Source organism: Pipra filicauda, unplaced genomic scaffold (assembly GCF_003945595.2).
Source record: "Pipra filicauda isolate LSUMZ 115617 unplaced genomic scaffold, ASM394559v2 scaffold327_size997775_pilon, whole genome shotgun sequence".
NCBI lineage: Eukaryota > Metazoa > Chordata > Aves > Passeriformes > Pipridae > Pipra > Pipra filicauda.
In genome coordinates this window covers 351,470-369,229 of record NW_024104451.1, presented here as the reverse complement: position 1 = coordinate 369,229, position 17,760 = coordinate 351,470, and the positions used below count along the sequence as shown (strand labels likewise).

At 54.9% G+C, this 17,760-nt stretch overlaps 1 protein-coding gene across 11 annotated transcripts in view; it reads right to left on the bottom strand.

The window, feature by feature from the left end:
* The window catches only part of EPB41L1 (erythrocyte membrane protein band 4.1 like 1), a 67,271-nt gene extending 49,727 nt beyond the window's left edge, over window positions 1-17,544 (bottom strand). For all 11 annotated transcript variants that reach the window (XM_027740395.2, XM_039383840.1, XM_039383843.1 and 8 more), the window contains exons 1-2: window positions 17,450-17,544; window positions 9,042-9,091 (exon numbers count right to left, since the gene is read on the bottom strand). The gene's annotated coding sequence lies outside the window, so the exon portion shown is untranslated. The remainder of the gene's footprint in view (window positions 1-9,041; window positions 9,092-17,449) is intronic.
* Between the last annotated feature and the right edge of the window lie 216 nt (window positions 17,545-17,760).

Genomic DNA, 17,760 nt, shown 5'->3' with positions numbered 1-17,760 from the left:
TGACTCCTGAGGACACCACTTGCCACTGAGCTCCACCTGGACATTGAGCCCTTGACTACAACCCTTTCAGTGTGACCACCCAACCAATTCCTTATCCACCAAGTTGCCCATCTGTCAAATCCGCGTCTTCAGTTTAGAGACACGGATGCCACGCAGAACAGTGTCCAATCCCTCACACAAGTCCAGGTAGATGACATCGGTTGCTCTTTCCTCATCCATCAGTGCTGTAACCCCATGTTGGAAGGGCAGAAGGGCTCTCCCCCAGCACCACACAACCTGCTTTCCCAGAGACACGTGTCTGAGCCCTCCCTGGGCTCTGGTCAGCATCATCCTTCACACCTGGCTTCCTCCTGCAAGTCCCTGAGCTGCAAAGGGCAAATCACAAACCTCAGCATCACTGTTGCTTCCCAACTAACTGACAGAGGCCAATATGCCTGGGAAAATCCCTCCAAACATCTCAAAATTTCTTTCCAGGGAAGAAAATGCCACAAGTTCGCAGGAAGAAGAGCAACAGATCAATAAGTGAAACAGGCAGGAGCTCAGCAAAGAGAATTGCTCTTGCAAACACCTTTTTGGACACTGCCTGCAATTTATGCTGCTGCTCATCTCACTTCCAAGGGAAGACAGATTGCCTGACTGGAAAGAGGAGCAGGAAATTGCCATAATAACCATGGAAAATCATACCTGGAAAATAGACCTTCTGGGGCTTCTTTAAACTATTCCCAGCACTGGTGTCCCTAGCAGAGGTCTGACCTCTCACAGGTCAGAGCTAGAGAATAAAACCAAACTCTCCCTTTGACTTGGCACCCCAAAATCTAACTAATCAACAGCGCTGCGAGAAATCAATGCACCCACCAGCACACTGCCCCAAGGCCTCGTTAAAAAAGTGGAGGGGCTTCCATGAGTTTCCCACTCTGGTAGCAGCCCCCTTACACCTTGGCACTGCTGGCAGTGACCCTGTGCATGAAAGGAGCCTGAAATACCTGCAGTTGGGTCTCCAGAGGCTGCTCCCCAAAAGTTCCCAGCTTCCCTTACATTCCCAGGGCCACGCTGACAGCAGGGGAGACATTCCCTGCTGGTGTATTGACGCACTGGATGCTGGGGCACAGCATCCCATGTCAGCTCACTCACCAGCACCATCAAAACCAAAGGTTTTTCAGTGAAGTGGAGGAGAATATCTTAGGTGGTGGGGTTTTTGTCTGGTTTCTTTTTTGTAAGATATTTTATGCTACAAAATGACCACTGCCATAGGGATTTTAAACCAAAGAAAAAAACCCCAGAAACACATTCTTCTTTGAATGAAGGTTCAACAGGGCTCAGGGGGCTGGTCACAGGCCCAAGCAGGTCCAGGGCAGCCACCAGGAGCCTGGCAGACTGCTCTGCCAAGGTTCACAGTGGTGCACGACATGCAGCCAGCACTGGCTTCTGCCAGAGACGGAGGTGCTGACCCCTCTCCAAGCGCAGCCTTGATCCAGTCCTGACACTAAGAACAATGCCACTGTTTGGCATTTATTCCATTTGCTTTGTGTTACTCTCAAAGACAAAGCTGAAAATTCCTTTTTTTTCACTTTTTAACTGGCAGTTCAAGTCTGATTCATCCTTTGTGTGGAGGCAGCCCCCAGCAGCCCTGGCAGCAGCCCCCAGTGCCCACAGGCAGCCAGGTGGGTACGAGACCGTTCCCACCTCCCCACACTTCTGCCCACACTGACCCCAGACAGGACTCCAGCCCAAGTGTGACACCAGGTTTGACACTTCATTGGAGTCCCTTTCATCCCTGGCCCAGCTCTCAGCCCTGCCAGCGGGGTGGCAGGAAGCTGAGTCATTTAGACAATGCACAGACACAATTCTGACAAACAGCTGGACAAACCCATTCCAGGGTCAACTGGGAGAGATGAACAGAGACACTCAGTTCCCACTGCAGAGCTGCTCCAGCCTCATGTTCCCCCATCCAGAACCCGCTAGGCCTCCCCCCTGGAGGGACCCATCACATCAGTCTCCTCCCAGGCACTGGGCAGACATTTTCTGGGAAGCAAATATTGCTGGTTGTCCCTCCCCCTCCCCCAACCTTTCCATTTTACCTCCTGGACAATCCTGAGCAGAGCAGTTGTTTTTCTTGGCTGTTTAATCTCTCCCCAGCTCCCAAAGGATGTTCACTCATTGCCTGCAGAAGCTCAGCTACCTTTGATGTGTCTCAAATTCTATCCCCAGGCAGGTGACAAATATTCAGGGAACTTGGGCAATTAAATGACAACAGAAAGAAGGGCTGCAGGAGAAGCTTAAAAATAAATAAATAAATGAATGGGAAACAAAAAGAAACCTGAGCAAAGCCCCTCCTTCCCACCCCACCCAAGGGCAGAGCTCCAGGTGAGCAAAGCCCCAAGGTGGGCAGAGCCTCCAGCTCTGAGAGGAAGGTCCTAACCCAGACACCCTGAGCACAAAGCCCTGCTCCCAAAAAACCAGGGTGCTGCACCCAGGCCCATACTGGGAACAGGGACTCCCAGCACCACAGCCAGCCTAGGAGCTGAGATCCAATCACCACAGCCGGGCTGGGAGTTGGGATCCCACAGCTGGGCTGGCCCCACTACAGCACTATCTAACGGAGTAATTTGTGTCCAGGAGGTCCTGGACCATGGACCAGGCCAAGAAAACCTGGACAGAGGATGGCATGGCTCCTGGCCTCCCAGCTGATTTGGGAAAGCCTCAGCCAGGACAAGGGACACAAAGCCAGTGGTGTCTCCAGGCTCAGCCAGGTCGAACCCAGGCTGAGCCCTCTGTCCTTCCCAGCCTAGCCTGGCAGCAGGGCTGCTGAGCATGGAATAGTGACATCACAGCTCCCAGGAGCACGAGGCTTCAGAGCTGTCACCACCATATGAGGGGAACAAGATGCCTCTTACACCTCGTAGCCATCCCGATGGATGTTCACCACTTCCCATGTGGCTTTCAGATGGTGGGCAGGATGCTCCTCCTGCGACTAGGAGGAAGAGAGGGGGCAGCTGCCAGGGGATGCCCAGGGCTGGGTGTGAAGGAAAGGAGCATGGTGGTCTTGCCCGGAAGAGCTACTGGATGGGTGATGGCCATGTGGGGACACAGGCAGGACTGTAGCCCTGGCAGAGAGGCAACACGTCGCCCACAATCCTGGGCTGGTACATCCCTGCGTGCCTCTGCTTATCAGTTCCTGGTCATTCCTCAGAGACCTGAAGATGGTCTATGACGGGTCCCTTCCAGAGGAGGAGAGTAGCCTGGACTTTTCACAGAGATGGAGCTGCCCATCTCAGTCACCAGGTGGATGAGCTAAGTGGTGGCAAGGCCACCTACCCCCCAGACAGCATCATCTCACTGGGACCAGCACAAGGGGGACCTACTTGAACATGGCTCTGAAGCATGGACTCCTAATCCACTGCTGAAGCATCCACATCCATCCAACTCTACCCAGCCTGCCCCAGCCTCAGGGCATCCACTGCTGCAGCCACAGCCACCAGGAGCCAATGGTGAGGGTGCTCCATCATCAAGGCCCCTTGGGACAGGGCAGCACACACATAGCTCAGCACTGTGTCCCCTCCAACAAGTCAGGGACCGTCACTGGGACTGTTACTGGTGGCAGCAAAAGGGTGGGACACAAACTGCCCGCAATGGCCGCAGCATCTGCCTCATCAACGTCTCTGTCTCCCTGGCAACCCGGCTACTGGCCTTCTCACTTGCAGCCGAGCAGGCTTCTGCACAAAAGCCATGCTCAATCTGTAGCAGGATTATGGCAGCCCTCTGCTTCCGTCATCCTCCCAAATTCATCCATTCCAAATTTTCCATCCAAAATTCATCATTAAACACAACCTTGCAGTGAGGAACAAGAAGCATCACACCAGAGTCCTGGGAAGTAGCAGTGCTCCTGCTCACCCTGCCTACCACCACCACCACCACTGGGTGTACTGAGAAACACTAGCCTTTTGGCTGGAGGAAAGTGGGACCTGTGGAGCAGCCACATGTGGAGTGACAACACTATCTCAGTGCCAGCTACCTTGAATAACTACATGCACACAGGAGCTGGACAAGCATCTCCAGGTGACACCAGTGGCAGTGAGACCCAACATCACTCTCCATCCAGCAAGTACAGTGGCCTCAGAGGCTCCCAAAACTCCTCACTGCAGTACAGAGCTCCCTCCAATGCCTCACCAGCATCCCCATCACCCCACCAAGCATCCTGCCTGCTGTACAGAGGGGGAAGGACAAAAGCCAAGACTCGAATTTCAGGGCAGCATATGGCTCCACGAAGAACCAGCCCAGAGGTCCCTGAGCAATGCCAGAGTAGAGCAAGCACCAGCCATGCTGAGGACACTTTCAGGAGCCTGAGATGCTGTGCACTGAGGCATGACAAACACCTGACCCCTCCAGACTGAATATCCCCTAGGGAGGCACCAAGAGGAAGGTAAGCCCTGGTACCCAAGACCTGCACCCTTCAGCTGCAATGAGGGGAGCAGAACCTGCTTGGCTCCTACCAAGCAGTGCTTGGCACCTGTTCTTCAGGCTGCTGAGGATGGGAAGTGGCCCAAACACCGTTCAACCCCTTCAGCAACAGAGAGGAAAGCCAAGATAGGAAAATTTGTCACAGAATAAAGAAGAGAGCAGCAAGGGGTGTCAAGAAAATTGGCTGGAAGAAGCCCAGAGAGGTGCCACCACCAGTACCCGGCTGTTGGAAGATGGTGGCCCAGAGCATACCTGCAGCAGGGCCAGGTGCTCTCCTGAACATGGCCCAGCCTGTGCATTACCCTTGGGAGCAAGTCATGCAGGTCCCCAGCCCACACCATGTCTGCTCAGATGCTGCCTACAGCTTCAAATCCTTTGGGTCCTGCTGTGCCAAAAAAGCTGTTGAAACACCAGTCCCAGGTGGCAAGTTCCTCCACAGGGATCTAAGAACAGACAGCTCTTCCTTTCCATCCAGCCCCAGTGGAATCACCAGTCTAGCAAGGAAGGAGCCCATCCCAGCCCTTCATACTCTTGGCCAAAAGCACTGGTGGGAGAGGGGTGTTACCTGACATGGGAACAGAGGTCTCCGTCACTCTGAGACTTGCTGAGGACTTGGGGGAGCTTGTGGTCATCAGAACAACAAAGCTGCATCTTCCCTGGAAAGCCCCATCTCCTGTTGCCCAAGCAGATAGCCCTGTGTGTCAAAGGTGGGGCAAGATCCCAGCACGGCTCTGGAAAGAGGAGCCTCCAACAGCTGGGCAGAGGTGTCAGAGATGGGTGGGCGCCCCAGCTCACCCCACCATGACACAGCACGGGGGAAGCTCAGCTCCTAAGTGGTGTGATGCAGAAGAGGTTAAAAGGATCAGCCAAGGCAAGCAGGGTGTTTGTCCAGCAGCCAGCCTTTCCCAAGTTTGAGGGAGCTCCCACCAGCCTTCAGGGCACACACTGCCACATATCACAAATCTGTTTGCTCAGCCCCAGCCAAAGCAGCTGGGATGGCACAGAGCAAGGCTCATTGACCAAGGCATGTCTTGCAGCCAGGATGGGCCCCAAATCAAGAGGAAAGTGCACCAGCAGCCCCAAGGCAGGGTGGGGGACAGGCAGGGCACTGCCCCAATACCTTGTAAGCAGCACTGCCAGCTCCCACCCCCTGCTGGGGTCCCACCGCTCTGTGGGGGCGGGGGGCATGGAGCACAGAACAGCTTCATCTTCTCAACTACTCCATAAAACAGACTGACAGTGTTTTTCAGGCCTAAGGTGATCTGTGCAGTGCCCTGGGCCAATTTTTTTAATAAAAATCTAATCTTGCCCAAGGTGCTGGGGAGGTACCCCAGCAGTTGCTCTGTGCCCACCTGCACTTTGCAGCCATTAGAAACCGCCCATAAACAGAGCTTTGGGGCTAAGCCACCTCAGTGACACATCTTGACGGTGCTAGGAGCTCTGCCTGGGGACAGGGTAGTTGTGCCCAAGAGTTGGCCCTGCCCTGCTGGCCTCCTGTGCTTTTTGGGATGGGGAAGGGGCTGTCCAAGAGGTGCCATAGCCAAGTGGAGCAGTCAGCCCAGGTAGAGACCAGGTTCTCCAGGGAGACCCTGGGACCACCACCAGCAGTGCAGAACATCCCTCCCCTCCTACTCCAACCCTCACACAGGGACAGCACTGGAGCAGAGCCCCGGAATGTTCTGGTGCAGCAGAGGAGGGAGACTGAACCAAAGGCTTTGTGAACACAGCTCCTGCTGACCACCACGGGGCATCAGCAGGGCACCTCAGATACACGAGCAGGCAGGGGTGTGGCAGACCACACGGACCACCCACCACCAGGGAATGCTCTTCCTCCACTGGTGACAGTAGTGAGCTGCTCCCATCCTATTGCAGGTCCTCTGCTGCCTCAGCAGCCACTGCCCTCAGAGCAAGGCAGAGACCAGGGGTTCAGCCACCCTGTGCTGGGATGTGGCAGCCAGGAGAGATCAGCTGCTCTCTGTGCAAGAACACCCTGGGAAGCAGTGTTGGAAGAGGAGAGGAGCTTGAGGAGGTGAAGAGCACCTGGATGAAGGAGGTGAAGAGCACCTGGATGAAGGGGAGCCCCCAAAGAAAGCCCAGCTCAGGCACAGGCTTGGCCTTCTCCCATCATCTCTTTCCTTCCAAAGGGCCAAGGGCTCTTCCCACAGTTATCTTCTTCTGCTCTGCAGTCCCAGGAGGGACCTGTTTGGGTCCAAAGTATGAAGAGCCATGTTCCCCAGGGTAATGATCACACCTTGTCACCAGTTTTGAGGAGGACAGAGTAGTTTCATTGGAAGAGACCTACAACAACCATCAGTCCAAATGAGGGATGACCACCTCTTTTGAGCAAGCTCCCAAGGAACCACCCCTTTCCCTTCACTGCTGCCTACCCGATCCCAGCAGCAAGCCCTTCCAGACATCCAGGAAGTAGGATACAGCATCAGCTGTGATGGAGCTGAAGGAATACAGAAAAAGGAGAAGCTCATTGCCAGCACAATCACTGTGCCGTGACCAAAGTGTCACCAATCTTTCACGAAGCAGGGGGACACCTCCCTCGGCACACAGCAGCAGCTGGCCTGGGGTGTGCTGGGAAGGATCTGCTTGCCAAGACTTGCTAGGGAGCTGGGACCTGCAGGTGACTGGCACAGGCTGGGTGAGCCTGCCTGGAATGCACAGACACAGAGTAGCTCTGCTGTGCTACAGCTGCCCCAAGTCCCCAGCACCAGCTCACAAGATGAAAGGGGAAATCATGAAACCAAAGACACAGACCTAGGCCGCTGCCCCCAGCTACACCTGGGGCACCAAGGCCAACAGCAAAAGCAAGGGCTCACTGCAGAGGTGGCACATGTCCTCCTGCTCCTCATGCCACCCCAGTGTGGGGAACTGCAACGGGGACTTGCATCCCCATGTAAGGGCAGAGCTTCCTGCAGGGCATCACCCAGGAGCCGAACACTGCCACGTCAGCGGTGGCTGGTGCCCAGCCTCCCATGCAGTGTTCCTCGTGCTGAGCCCCAGCATGGAGCCCGCAGCACCCTGACCCCATCCTGCAGGGAAACTGAGGCACACAGCAATGCAGGAGCACATGTAATCCACCACTGAAGTTGGGCCTGCACCTCTGCCTCAACCAATTCCAAAACTGGTCATCCAGCACCCAAACTCCTCAGCATACAGAGACAGGAGAGGAAACCCAGTCACTCTCCTTACTCTCCCCACAGACATGCACTCCAGGGTACGGGTGGAGTTGGCATCTCACTGGATGCACAAAATGCCTGGAGGAGGAGAGCTGGTGAGACACCAGATGGTGAGAAACTGCTCATAAAACATGAGGACCTGCCCTGTTCAGAGTCAGAGACATGTCTAGCCCTGAGGAGCCCATCACAGCAGCCTATCACAGCCCTCAGCAGGGACATGGATCCCCTATCTGCATCTGTGCCCACAGAGTCACAGAATCTCCTGAGTGGGAAGGGACCCAAAAGGATCACCGAGTCCAGCTCCTGGCCCTGCACAGGGACAACCCCAACAATCCCACCATGTGCCTGAAAGCGTTGCCCAAATGCTCCTTACACTCTGTCAGGCTTGGGGCCATGACATGACCACTGCCCTGTGGAACCCGTTCCAGTGCTTGACCACCCTCTGGGGGAAGAACTTGCACCCACTGCCTCATGTGGGCAGGAGCCAAACCCACGGGCAGCAGGGTTCCACTGCCACATGGCCCTGTTGCCTGGGAAAGAGCCAGGACAGCAGGGTGCAGCTATGGAGTTCCTCATTCCCCATTTTTAGATGATGAAACCGTGCTCCCATCTCAGTCCTGGGCAAGCATCATACTGGAGTATAGCTCTGCCCAGGCTCACCTCACAGGTCAGACAGCAAAAGCAAAAGCCAGACCTTGTCCTCCCAACCATCACTAGCCCCACACTGGCTGCAGGATGCACAGAAGCAGCTCCTCACATCTGGTTTCACATGGATGTCACCGTGCTGTGCAGTGGGGCCCTGGAGTAGAGCAGCCCTTCCAGCCAGAAGAACCGTGGGGCCTCTGAGAAAGCCTGGACCACAAGCCCTTAACTCTTTCAGGCATCACAGCTATTTAATCCTGCAGCTCAGACCTCTCCTGTACTTTGCTCCCAGCTGCCCAGCAGTGCCAGAGGCAAGTCACGCCAGCTGTGCCCAGCCTCATGAGCCCAAAGACCTGAGCCAGCAAAACACCACAGCTAGTTTTTAAACACACCGCCTTCCTCAGATCCTCCATACAAAAGATGGCATGGAAAGCTAGAGCATGGAAACTCAACACCACAAGTAATATCCCAAAGCCGCTCCGTCAGCAGACAAGGAGTTGGGCAGCCCATAGGAGCCTTTCTGTTAGCAAAGGGGCCCAAGTTCCAACTAAACCAGGAAACAATCCCAACACAAAGCCAGAAGCCCAAGCCCAGCAGTGTGGTGCTTTGGTGGGAGCAGGCTAGATTTCCAGTCCTGCTGGGGGTTCCTGGCAGACAAGCCTCCATGCTGAGCAGCCCGTTCTACACTGCAAAACCCACTCAGCCTCATCTGGGATCTGGAAAGGAGAACAAAAGCTTTCAGGATAAACTCACGCTGCTTCCGGGGGCTGCTCTCAGTGCTCGGTTCAGGCACAATTCAGAACCTGCAAAGAAGAAATCAGATTTGGTTAAAAAGAAGATGATAGCAAGTTCTCAGAAGGACAGCTACAGCTGTCACAAGAGGGTGCCTGCCTAGCTCGAGCACTGTGTTTAAATTCCATACAGATCTCCTTGCTGGAGAATGGAAGCTCAAGATCGTGTCAGATGTCATTTTGCTCTCCAAGAGCCTGATGTGAAGGCCAGCTCTGTTCATTCCAGGATAAAAGCAAATATTTACTACAGCAGTGCTGCAGAGCCAACACACCTCCAAGAAGTGACACTGATCCCCTGGGTGTGACCCAAGTGTTCTCCTTTCAGGCCATCTGTACCACCCCATTGTCATCCATCCCTCCGGCTCGTGGCATGGCCTCCACAGTGACACCAAGGGTAACATCTGGTCAGCAGGGCTTTGGCTGCAGGCAATGATGCAGGTCAGTGATGCGGGACCTACACAAGGCAGTCCCAATCCCTCATCCATGGAGTCACTGGCGGGTCTGGCACACCAGGAGGAAAATGAGCAGTTTGAACAGGAACAGCCCCCATCCTGCAACAGCATTTTCAGGGCCACTTTTTATATGACAACTGCATCTAACAGGAGAGAAGAATCTGCCCAGCAGGCACTACAGTGACATGGAAGAGGAAGCACGGTCTCACAGCACAGCAGGGATACCTCCCACTTTTCCAAGGTTTAATTTTCAAACATACTTGGACAGGCAAGGCCCAGCCTCCCACCAGTGCAGAAGCAAAGCAGGCAGGATGACACACCTATGCAAAGCTCCCACCTCTCCCATGGCTTCAGAAAAATCCTTTCACTCTCCACAAGCAAACAACAGCTGTGTGTGGCCAACAGCCTGCCCTGACACTGACCCACAGCAGCTTTCCCAAAGAGGCACAAAAGCTGCTCCACTTTCCATGTGGACCAAGTCCTCACACAGCATGGCAACATCAGCAACTGACCCACAGCTGGGCAGCTCCCCTGTGGGCTCTGGCCAGACACACAAGGATCTGCGGAGCTCTCTCCCTCCTTTGGCCTCTGTGGCCCTGCTCCTTCTCTGTCAAGCCCAGCAATTTCTGTGGGTACTCTGTGTTGCTCTCAGGTTTGTAAGCTCAGCTGTCTCCTATCCCAGCTCAAGGGCGAGTCAACAGAAGCCAAGCAGAGATGGGCAGGCAGGTTCACAGCCAGGTACAAAAGCAGCCACCTTTCCACAGACCCAGAAGAAGAGGTATGACACGTGGGGCTCCCAAGCCTGCACCCTGTTCCTCCTGCAAGGGAGGATGGAGGATGCAGCCACCAAAGGCAGGGCAGTCGCACTCGACACTCCCCAACCTGCCTGTGTTGATGCTGTCACACAAAGCCCTTGTGTTCTCCATCAGCCACTGACTGTGGCTTCCCTGAGTGAGCAGCATTCACTGGGACTGACTATTATGGCAGGCTCCAAGCTATAGACATCAATTAGTATCATTAATGAAGTGTTCTGAGAATACAGGCAGTGGGAGCAAGACCTTCCCCAACCCTGCTCACTTCTGCCTGCAAACAGTAGCTCCCCATCACACTCCTGCAAGAGAAAATCCATGCTGGATTGTATCCTGACCTCCTGCCACGCAGCTTTGCCAGCACCAGGCCAGTGAGTACACCATCGCAGCCACAGACACTGCCCCAGGCTCGAAAACATCCCACAGTGACCTACATTGTCACAACATCATCATCACAATCATCCAGCCTGGTCCTGATGGGTCAGTGTGAGTGCTGGCTGGGGAATAGGCGCTGGGACACGGCAGCAGACAGATGAAGGCTCCAGTCTGTGCCTAGGGCAGAGCCCAGCTGGCACCATGGGCCAGCTCAGCTGCTGGCTGGGCTTAGGAGGGAGCCCTGCACTGGCCCAGCTCACTCAAATCTGGGCCAGCATGTTGCAAACATGCTGATGGGTCAAGCATGGATTCGCACTGTCCCCTTCACACGAGCACCAGAGCAGGAGCACACCCGGAGCAGGGAGTGCAGCAGCACATATGGAGAAGCAGTCCAGCTGCGCACAGCTTTGCCCACTCAGCATCACAGCAGCTCAGTGAGCCTAGAGGGAACAGCCCAGCCAGCGCCCAGCAGGAGAGGCCCATAGACCACACCACCATGGGCTTCCAGGCTGCCCTGCCCACACCCACAGCCAGCAGCAGCGCACCAGGGTGAGATTGAGCTCCAAAGCTCTTACAGCAATACTGAGGGGGCAGATAATGCTCCCAAAACACAGCATGGGCAGTTGCATCTTCTCTGCATCCTGTGGTACTTCCCACAGTCACCTGAAGTCACCTGCATTTCTTACAGATAGGTCACACATGAGACCAAGGTGACCAACAGGGATTTATAATCATCATATAGAATCATAGGATGGCGTGAGTTGAAAGGGACCTTAAAGTTCATCTTGTTCCACAGCCTTCCACTAGACACCTTCCACTAGACCGGGTTGCTCAAAGCCCAGTTCAACCTGGCCCTGGACACTTCCAGAGATGCCATGCTACCATACCATAGCACTGGAAAACATTCTTTGGTTCCCTGAAGAACAGTTCCAGTGATTTGGCAGAGGTAACAGCCCCTGCCCCACATACGGATGCACATACCCAGAGCCAGATCAGTCCTCACAGGAGGTTTCTCTTGTTCTGGCCAGTTCACTCCACAGGACCTTCATCTATCAGGACTTGCAGTAAATCTCCTAAAGGGAAACACTGCTGAGGATTCAGGCTGGAATTTTCCCCCACCAAAGTTCACCATCAACTTTAGGTTTGCATCCTTGTCAAAAACGGCACCTTGTCAAAAACGGTCAGCGAGCAGCAGACCCAGCTGTACGACCACCCCTCTCCCACCCTGAGACCTTTGCTACGCCCCTGTCAGCACCATTAAAGCAGATCCCCAAAGTTCTATCAGGTACTACACCACCCTGTGCTCTGCAAGGCTTCTGCCGGCACAAACACTGCCAGATCCATAGCACACCTAATTAGAAAATCCAGTTGCTTCTCTTATGCATAGAGTAGTGCTTCCCATAGGATCATTAAGGGGAAAAACCTGCAGGTGTCCTTCACATGTGGCCACCTGGGTGATGGTCCCCTGTGGATGGGCCTGAGGAGGATGCGAAAGGCTGGTCCATCCCCCTCCCACCCTGCAGCCGCCTCCGGCCTGGCCTTCGCTGCTGGCACTCGCCCTGACAAGTCCGATTAGCTGATTACAAAGGGGAATGTGTCATTTCAAACACACAATCAGATTTCCCGGCCCTTCTGCCCATAACAAAATGTCTCATGAAATGGCTCATTCTGCTCTCCCATAGAAACGTGTTTCCCTGCAAAAGCCTGATACGAGGAGAGGAGGCAGAAAAAGGAAAAGGCAAAGCTAAAAATATCATCTGAAAGATACCACGACAGCAACAGATTCACAGGAAAACGAGGTGGGAAGGGGGCTGCGAACGTGTTAAGATCCTGTTTAATCTCTCCCCAGCCACCTAAAAAATGCATCGAAGGCAGAAATGATACCTCAACATTTCCTTTGTGCGAGAGCTGACTCCACCCTGTGTTTTCCTCTCCATCTGATGCTCAGGGAAGGATACCAGCAGACATCTCTGTTGCTGCCAGGCAGCGAGGGGCCCTGGCAGTGGGTTAGTAGGAGCAGAGGGAGGAAGGAGTCGGTGGGAGGAACCTGGCAGCAGGGCCTGGCTGTGAATCCTCATTCAGCATCATCTCAGACGCAGGATGAGCTTTACACTAGCACAGCACCTGCTCCTGGTTTCCACCCCATCGCCAGCACCTTGCAAAGGAGCGTTGAGACTGAGGAGGCATCAGGGACATATCTCAGTGTACTGAGATGGCCACAGGGTCCAGTTACAGCTGGTGGGCAGAGGGCTGGTCTCTGAACAGGGGATGGACCAACCTGCTACCTCATTTCATCACTACAAAGAGGCCAAGTGCCCAAGCAAAACTGCTGACCTGCTGGCAGCTGCAGATCTGCAGCTTCAGCCTCATTTATCTCATGTTTTGAGCACAAAAGAATCAGCCCAGTCTCCTCTTGGCACTGTGATCCTGCTGGACCCGGGATGCTGCGCACCCAGAGCCAGCTGCCCCCAGACACTGCAGCTCCCACACAGGGCAGACCCCGCCTGGGACACTGCTAAGCCCCTTGGGGAGCCAGGATTGCCCTACAGAGGACAAAACCCAGACCATCAGCAGAAGATGAAAAGAAAATCCTCTTCCAGAGCATTATAATCCAGATTTTAAGGCTCTGTCTGCTGCTCCCACCCCTGAGGAGTCTACATGAGCATGTTCATGGGCGTGCGCACACCAGGCAGGGTACTGTCAGCTGCATTCAGAGCCCCCTCAGCTGTGTATTGGGACAAGCAGACATGAGAATTTGTACCAAGTCACCCATGTCTGCTTCTCCCAGTACATGTCTGACCCTTTCCACACAGTCCCACAGCTCCCTGCCAAGTGCAAGGAAAGCGAACTTTGACTCCTGTCCCAGTCATACAAAACTTCAGCCCAACAGCTTGTCTTGGGATTAGATATTAGGGAGAAGTTCTTCCCTGTGAGGGTGGGGAGATCCTGGCACAGGTTGCCCAGAGGAGCTGTGGCTGCCCTATCCCTGGAAGTGTCCAAGGCCAGGTTGGATGGGGCATGGAGCAACCTGGTCTAGTGGAAGGTGTCCCTGCCCGTGGCAGTGGGATTGGAATGAGATGAGCTTTAAGGTCCCTTCCAACCCAAACCCATGATTCCGTGCCACTACGCACCCCCAAACAGTTCACCTCCTTGGAGCAAGGCAGGGCGGAGGAAGCAGCTGTCATCCAAGACAAGGGACATCCATGGAGGCTGGGCCCAGCACCCTGCTCTGTACCAGGGACACACTGTGCGGACAGGAGACATGCTGCAGAAAGCAGACACTGCTCCCATGGTGAAGGACATGGTTGCTCAGATCTCCCACTCTTCACTTTAAGGCACACGTAGGTCCTGGACAACCCACAAACATCCACCCAAGGGCTGGAAAGAGAGAAAGGATGGATCTTCAGGCTTAAGGAAATACTGCAACATGCCTCCTCCATCAGACAGTCTCTTTCCACCATCCTTTCCACCACCTGTAATTCAGTCAAGGTGATGATGAAGGACTGGACAGGTCAGCATGGTGCCTCACCAGCAGCAGTGATGCTAGACTTTATAGACTCAAGAAGTACAGGGCAGGGGCTGGGAAGGAGTTCCCAAGGGAGACTCTTCTCCAGCTTCCACACATACAACCCCTTCCAGGCTCAAGCGACAGCATAAGCCAACAGTGACTGTGGGTCCAGGCTCAAAGCCAACGACCCCTGACAGAAGGAGAGAATCGGGGTCAGACCCTTCACTAAGCACCACAGACCCGCACAGACTTCCTCGGTGCAACCACCCCAGCTCCGACAAATCCAAACCTGCTGACTCAGAGCCACCGACTGCTGTAATGAGAACAATAAGCCATGCAGCCGTCACTGTCACAGCCTCAGCACAAGCACATTTTAGGTGCCCGTATGAGAGTCAGGTATTTGTAGCTGCACAGGTCTCCCTGCACAGGAGCTTCCAGAATCCAGGGACTCAGGAACTGCCGCTGTTTTGTGTTTCTTCTTTGCCATCTCTGCTTAAAACAGAGCTCCAGGCTCAACTTAGACCTCTAAGTGGCAGGCACCCCATGAAAGTCTACTATACACAGGCCTTACAGCCTCCCACGCTGCTCTGTGCAAAGCTTAAGCCCAATACTCAGCCCATTTCTTTGCACACACTTGCTTCCCCATCGGCATCCCAGCTGTCACTCTGGCACCATAGCACTGTGCCCAAGGCAGCAGGGAAATATCCCAAGTCCACGGCCAAAGAGAATTAAGGCAAAGGACACTCAAGTGATGTCTGCGAGTCTGAGCAGGAAGCTCGGAGCAAGCCTGGGACCAGCCAAGCTCACTCCCTGCCCTTTAATGAACAGGTCATTCTCTGTGGCTTCCTAATTTAGAAATCCTAATTAGTTATGGGAAAGATTTCTCCTTTTAGGGACAAAATTAGTCAGGCACCTGACTGGTCTGTCTGTCTCTGAAAGCCTCCTCTAGGAAAGCAGAAGTCCTCAGCAGTGCTGGAGCAAGGAGGAAGGCAGGCAGCCTGGAGTGATGCTGGAGTCACTCACGGGACAAGGGCTTGGTGCTGCCGGCAGAAAGCCCAAAACATTATTCTGTAAATCAATGAGAGATCCAGCTCCTCACCAGGACCAAGGTCATCACCCAGAGCTTATCAGGGAGATAACTGCCTGGGGGAAGAAAATTGACTTCTACGATTTTCCCCATTCTACACTGCAGTGACTCCTTCAGCTGACCCAGCCACCCCTCTTGGCCACACAGAAAACACACACCAGAAGACACTTACTCTGAAAGGTTGTTATGGTGGTGGCAACCACGGCAGCAGCCCAGGAAAGGGGGCCCAGCATGCTCCATGTCTGCACTGGACAGGGGATTTACCAAAACCTTCCCCTTCCAAATGCCAGGAACATGGGCTCTCTGCTCCACTCATGTCTTTAAGCCCAGAAAAACAACACTGGACTTCAAAAACCCTTTCTAGATGCTTCCTCCAAACCAAAACCTAAGAGATTTGGAAAATGCTAATTTCTCAGAAACTGATAAAAATAAAAAATCCTGTACAGTTCTAGGCACAGCATCAACAAGACACCAAAGCAGCAAGAGAAGAACCCACCCCCTGCAGCCAAAGCCAGCTTACCCCAGCACAAACACAGGCTCTGTGTTCCACAGCCCTGCCCAGGGCTCTCCTGGAAACAGCAACTGCTGCTTTTATGGCGGTGTCACCAGCTGAAATCCTGGCCAAAGCAGTTGACATTGCCCCATCCCCGGGGCCAAGAGGAGAAGAGATGAGAATAGTCTCCTCTCAGCAGGGCTGTGGGAGGGAGGCGGCTCACGCCACATCAAGGGATGGCCACACCATGGTCCTTGACTCCAAACATGGAGCTTTATCCCTTTGTAGGGAGGAACACTCTGGACATGTGCTACAACAGCCAGGACCAAGCCGCGGCTTCCAGACCATGCCCTGCATCCCTGCACACAACAGAGACGGGTCCTCATGGAGAGCACCCTGGGGAGCCCCCCATAGACAGGCTTCATGCCTACCAAACCAGACTCTAAACCAACAGAATTAAAGAGCAATTCCCTTCTTCAAGGACCATTGCCCAAACCCAGCCGACCTTCCCTCAGTTCCAAACTCATGTGATGGCAACAAGGACATACAGCTGAAGGCCAGCAGAGCAGCTCTCCAGCCTTCACAGCCGTGGTCCAAGGCGCCTGACACCAAGAGTCCTCCCGTGGGACACAAAAGGATGCAGAGACTCCTCAAGAGCAGACCGTGTAACAATGTGCTTCCCATATCTCCAGTGGTTTGGAAGCAAAAATCCCCTTGGACAAGTCTAGCATGAGAAAGCTGGAGGGAAAGTGCCAGCTAAGTGTGGGAAGAGGCTTATGCATGGGCTGATCTCTCTGAGGATGCTGGAGAAGCCACACCTCATCTACAGCAATGGAGAACCAGCTGATCAGGAGTCACCTCACACCATCCACAGATGAATCAAATATAGCTTTGCTATCGCCTGCAGCACATTGTGACTATCCAGCCACGCACACCCTGACCATTGTTTGCCCACAGGAGGGTTCCCACCGTGACAGGCTGAGGGCTGAGCACACTAGAGGGGAACAATATCCCGAGAAACAGCCAGAGAAAACGAGATAGGAAATACAGAAACCACTGATGGGGAAAGGGCCACGCAGGTCTTCTAGTACGATCTCCCGGGTAACCAGCCTATGGAGAAAATGCTGAGCTCAAGGATACCTCTAGAGCCCACCTCCTGCCATATGACAGTACTCCAAAAATAACCACAGAAATATGCGAGGACCCATTCCAAGTTGTTCCTGGCTCTCTCCAATTCTCCCTCTAATGTAAATCATCTCCCTCAAATCGCAGGCCGGCAGTTCAATGTGTTACAGCAGCTCGGGGCTACGGATCCCCGGGGCCGGCTCATCCTGCCCTAAGGACCCGGCTGCCTCTGCTGCTTCCCCGCACTCCGCTCTGCTCCTTGGCGGGTGGAAGCGCGGTCCTACCCACACCCTATGCCATCGGACCCCCCTTGGGAGCCGCGCCCCGGCGGGAGCATCCCGGCAGGACACGGTGCGGAATGCGCCGGTGCCGGGAAGGGGAGGCCCGGCTTGGAACAGCTTTCCCGGCGGTGGGGCTGCAGCCCTGCCCGCAACCTGCCCGCCTCTCCCCCGCAGGCACAGCACCGCACCTGGGGCTGCCCAGCCCCGCACCCCCGCGCCCCCCGCACTCCTCCGGCTCACCTCTGCTCTGCCCGCTCCGTTCCGCCGCCGTCTACCGGGCGAGGCCCCACGCCACAGCGGCCGCTGCCCGCAACCCTGCCCGCCCTGCCCGCCCTGCCTGCTGCCTGCCCGCCCTGCCCGCTCCTGCCCGCCGTGCGGCGGGAGCGGCGCAGCGCGGGGCGGGGCGGGACGCGCCGCCGCGGAGGGGGCGGGAACGCCCCGCCCCCGCCGCACCGGAGCCGCCCTCGGGCCGCAGCGGAGCTGCGGGGGCTGCGGGAAGTGTGGGGATGTGCCGGGCACTGTCCGCCCCCGAAGCACTGGGGGCCACCGAG